The sequence below is a fragment of the Solanum lycopersicum genome, chromosome 3 (assembly GCF_036512215.1).
Source record: "Solanum lycopersicum chromosome 3, SLM_r2.1".
NCBI lineage: Eukaryota > Viridiplantae > Streptophyta > Magnoliopsida > Solanales > Solanaceae > Solanum > Solanum lycopersicum.
This window is the reverse complement of record NC_090802.1, coordinates 32,754,654-32,759,850: the sequence shown is the minus strand read 5'-3', so window position 1 is coordinate 32,759,850 and position 5,197 is coordinate 32,754,654. Positions and strand designations below refer to the sequence as shown.

General features: G+C 43.4%; 1 pseudogene; it reads left to right on the top strand.

The window, feature by feature from the left end:
• On the top strand, positions 1-4,582 carry LOC112941143 (uncharacterized; annotated as a pseudogene).
• The last annotated feature ends 615 nt before the right edge of the window (positions 4,583-5,197 follow it).

The following is a 5,197-nucleotide window of genomic DNA, read 5'->3' as shown; positions in this document are numbered from 1 at the left end:
ATGCGTCCACCAGAATGCCTCCTTGGTTCGGGACGAAGCGAAGCTGATACATACGATAGGCGAAGGAAAGACCCCCATTTCATAGTTCCTGGGGAATGCAAGTTTCATCGAGGATTGGAGATGAGAGGTGGAAGAAAGGGCTCGGGATGGATTTTGGAGTCTTTGTGCAAGCTATATGCGGTGAGAGTCGCACGTACGGTAACGAGGGGGGTTTGCGTCTATACATGTAGTGTGGTGCTTAGGCCTACCCACCCTATTTGTTCCATGATCTATGGGTCTACTGGAGCTACCCACTTCGATCAATTAGCCAAGATTTTAAACCGGATACGAAATCTCTGGTGCTTGATCTAGTGGTATTTTTATGGGGATTCTATTTATCGTTGTAGGATCCCTATTCAAGATCACTGCAGTTCCTTTTCGGGCAGCTGTAGGACGGCCGCCTATAGCTGGTAGGGTAGGGTGGGTGGTACCTCTTTATGGCCAATCTTTCTAACCGCGCGCAGGCCGGGCTTAGAGCGCGTGAAACTCATCACTTCCTCGTAAGGGCGTTGAGACCATAGCATGTTACACAAAAGTGCCGCTTTCTCTGTAGTGTTGTCACACAGTTGCCAGCCTATAAGAGCAACTCGCTCTGTAGTGTTGTCACACAAGATAAGCACACCGCCCGCCTGCTGGCCGGGCGAATCAAAGTTATCTTCCGGTCAACTTTCAACCCAGTCAAGTGCAAAAAACACAGTAGAATCACGCAACGCACGCTGCTGGTGTGCTTCCTGCTCACGAGGAAAGAAAGAAGAGCGACAGGGTTCAGTTCAGATTTGACTATTTGCAGCATGGGAGCAGATTCCCCAAAAAATCCCTGGGAACAATGAAAAAAAAAGATATCTTTGTAACGAAAACTATAGGGGACTTTATTGGCGAGATCCAACGGTGAACAGCTGCCCAAAAGAAAAACTGCCTGGAAGTCCGAGAACCTTTAGTATTGTACTCTACCCCCGAAACAGCAGCCTTCGTAAGACCGCCCTTGTTCCTTTCCTTTCTCCATTCCGCCTCCTTCTTTGCTTTGTTCCAATAGAGTCTAAGGCAAAGTGGTTCATATGCCTACTTTACCTACTTGACGAAAGGGAACGAATAACATTTCATTTCCGGGTTAATGGATTGGTTTCCGTCAGCCTCACGACGTAATCAGAGTGAGGCTTTGGTTACTGGCAAACGCTTCTCCAAAGGCGACCCTCTCGAGTTTCCGGCTATTTTCGTCATTGAAGTAGCCTTTCGTTGCCCTACCAAACAAATGAAGTCACTATCAAACTGCTCGCCCTATTGAAGTACCAAAGGTGCGCTCAGCCCGGTGACTAGGAAATAGGTTTGCCCTTGAATTGAAGTGATGAGGTCGGAAAGAGGGAAGTAAGTCTCCTATTGACTAAAGGTTGGTTCTCTCTTTCCTTTAGAATGAAAGGTTTTATGAAGCCCCTCTCCTTACAGTCAAGTGGCTGAACGCCCCTACTACTTACTTTGTTTGATTCAAAAGGCAAACAGCCCCCCCAACTAGTTGTATGGGGTGGGGTGCTTGTGAAAAGTTGCTTTGGATATGAGTAATTCCTATAAAGAGGCAAAGTCCGGTATTTGACGAAGATCTTTCTATCCATAGATAGGAATGAATGTTCGATATAGGGGATAGCATTCATCTGCTCTTTATCTTACAATTGTTTTGTGAGATATATATATATATATATATATATATATATATATATATATATATATATATATATATATATATATCGTTTATCTATATCTTGTCTATCCATCCTTGATTCTCAAGTCCAATTTTTTGGTTCCCCGAAGCGCAGAATGGAATGGATCATTTCTGCCAAAATAATAAACGTGGAGACCGTTCCGTATAAGATGTTGCTCCCCTTCCCTCTTTCTTTTCCCGCTTTGCTAATCTTCCCCTCCAATGCGGGCCGGGCGGCGACGGGCGCGGGAGGAAGAAACCTAAGATAAGATGCTTGTCTCTTAGGTCCTTTTTTCGGTGCAACACATGAAAGCGCCCTCTTTTTGTCATCCCTGCAGCTTTCCAGATTTTTTATTGAACGCATGGCATAGCTAGGACCCTTCAAATTATGTTTGAGCCTATGTTCAAGACAAACCCACCCCCTTTTTAACTAAGGCTGGAAAGAATGCCCACCAAGTTCAGATAAGGGAATGCTTTCCCCTACCATTAAAGTAAAGGCTCGACGAAGGGAGGAAGGTGCGGTGGGGGAAGGAAAACGCTTTCGGAGATCGAGATTTTTTTCATAAAAAATGAAGAAGGCGGAGGATGGACTACGGTGCGTTTTATCTGAAGGGAACATGCTTTTTTGACCATCGTGGTATGATTGTCGGGCCCTCTCCTTATATTTAAGTGGATGAACGCCCTCTCCTTATAGTCAAGTGGCCTAACGCCCCTCTCCTCATTCCGCCCTTTCTATTGGGATAGCAACCTTCGGGATTTTCCTGCCCTTTCTAATAAAAAATTTCAGCTCGGCCCAGGAAAGCGCTGGCAACAACTGAAAGGAAGGGGTCTATGTAGCTGCTGTGTCCGCCCCCTTCTTAGTCAATGGGGCACAGCAGGTTCGGCATCTACTACAAAAGAGAGAATCCACTTCAGATAACCACATCTCTGCTAGGCAGCGTGTGGAATAGCTGAGAGTGGACCTTTTTTGATATATAATCCAAGTCAAGAGTAGAGTTACAGGAAAAGTCATCTGACTGAAAACTACTTTCATGTTCGATTTAGAGAGCACTTTTTTCATTGAAAATTCCTCGTTCCCTTTCGTGTGAATTCCCCAGCAGTGAATTTCAAACTTGTGGGGCCCTATCTATTCCATCTCTCGAGCCCCGAAGAAAACCTCCTACCCTTCGGACTCTATATATCTTTTGACTCTTTATATGTGGGCACCTGATATCTATGAGGTTTCACCCACCCCGGTACAACAATTCCTTTCTATTGCGCCTAAAATCTCTATTTCTGCTAATATTATACGTGTTTCTATTTATGGTTCTTATGGAGCTACATTGCAACAAATCTTCTTTTTCTGCAGCATTGCTTCTATGATCTTAGGAGCACTGGCCGCCATGGACCAAACGAAAGTAAAAAGACTTCTAGCTCATAGTTCAATTGGACATGTAGGTTATATTTGTACTGGTTTCTAATGTGGAACTATAGAAGGAATTCAATCACTACTAATTGGTATCTTTATTTATGCATCAATGACAATAGATTTGGGGCTTGTTGCTACACTACAACACTATAGAAATCCATTTTTCTTAGTAATATATATGAATAGAAAGATAGATCCATCCATCTATCCTATCCGATTTCGATTTTGTTATCTAAAAAGAATCGATTTCATTCAACCTTTGATTCAAAGAATTGAACTTAGCCCCCCCCCCATGAAACGGCTCTGCTGCAACGGATGGCAGAGGGTCCGCAGTACCCGAAGCACTGGAGTGATCCAGTAGACGGGAAGGGGCCCAGAAGTGCCTACTACTACACCACACTACACTTGGCTCTATACATTTACAAAGCTAACCCCTGTCCAGTGCCTGGCAGAGCTAAGGGGGCTTCAATCCTTACTCTTTATCCCCATCTTAGCCCAGGCTTAACGGGGCCTTACTTTTTCAGGGGGGAGAGTGGATCCTCAAAAAGCACTGTTGAGAGGAAGATCATTGTCCCCTCTTCATTCTCTACAGGGTTCCAAACCTTTCTTCAACATAGGTGACAACAAGCCAGGCAGAGATGGAAGAGATCAAACACGGGAATAAGAAGCAAGCTCGCCTTCCATTTTAATCATTTTGATTGAGGGGTATGAACAAAGTGGACAAAATAGACTCGCATTTCTCATCGAACAAATACAGGAAAGAATCATATTGAAAACGCTCCTAACCCAACCCCTTACTTCGTAGAGCCCATGTATTGTAAGTGATCCGAACCTGCCCGGAGCGAGCCTCCCATAGAGGCAAGTGAAGTTGGTGAGCCGTATGATGGGCAAATATCTCCTGCGGTTCGGAGAGGACTCAGCTATTAGTTAGTACCCCCTTGGTTTCGAGGTGGACCTTTTCACTCTATTTTATTATATACGCTTAGCGAAAAGAATGTTTTTTGATACACCTAGGACATGGATTCTATATGAACCAATGGATCGTGACAAGTCGTTACTACTATCAATGACTTCCTCTTTAATTACTTCATTCTTTCCATATCCCTATCCTTTGTTCTCAGTTACTCATCAAATGGCACTCAGTTCATATCTTTAAGTTCGGTCATTGACAAGGTTCAAAGAAAGGGTGGGCCATTGATAAAGAATCGATGGAAAACCACAATGCTAGCAGATGGCTGGCCTCCGCTTTTATTTTCATTAATGAAACCCTCCAGTTATTATTATAATGAACTCAAATAAAAGGACAAAAAATTTGGATTTAGAAGGCTTGTTCAAAAGAACAAAATTCTTGTGATTATGTGGATGCGTCGCTCAATTTCCCAAGACTACAGAAGGGGATTTTCCTACAAAAGATGAAAAGTGCTTAGCTTCAAAGGATGACTTGTTTACTTCCTTTGAGCCCCGTCACTTCTTTTACGACTGCTAAATATATTTGGTTTGACGAATGTAATCACAAGATCTTTCTTGATACTATCTCTGTATCCGTCCATTAGGTGCACTCCACTTGAGTGTACTACTTTGCAACGATATGCCGGACTTGCTCAATTGGTGAACTTGAGAATGTTGAGTTATTGTTGTTCATATTGTCTGAAATCCATTTTCAACCCTCGCGAATCGTGAATACGGGAGCTGCTACTAAGTACTGAGTGAACGGGCGAAAGGAGATTGGAGAGAAATCCGTTCAACCTTCATTGCATATAAATGGCTTAGCGAACTCAATAGCACCTTTGTCAGAGACTAGCTACTTTTTAACCAATATAGTTAGTTCATAGTTAGGTTGCAGTCCTATCAGGGGGCCGTATACACGTTTGCAACCTTTTCATCGGCGATAACAATGTCGTCACTAAGAATGGATTTTTGAAAACCTTTGCCCTATATATACTTTATATACTTTCTCAGCCTCACACTAGCATACTAGCATATGGTGAGTTAGTTTAAATGCAGGCATCAAACCATTTAGCCGGGTTGGGGGTTAGTGAAGTCGATATTCGCAAAGCAAG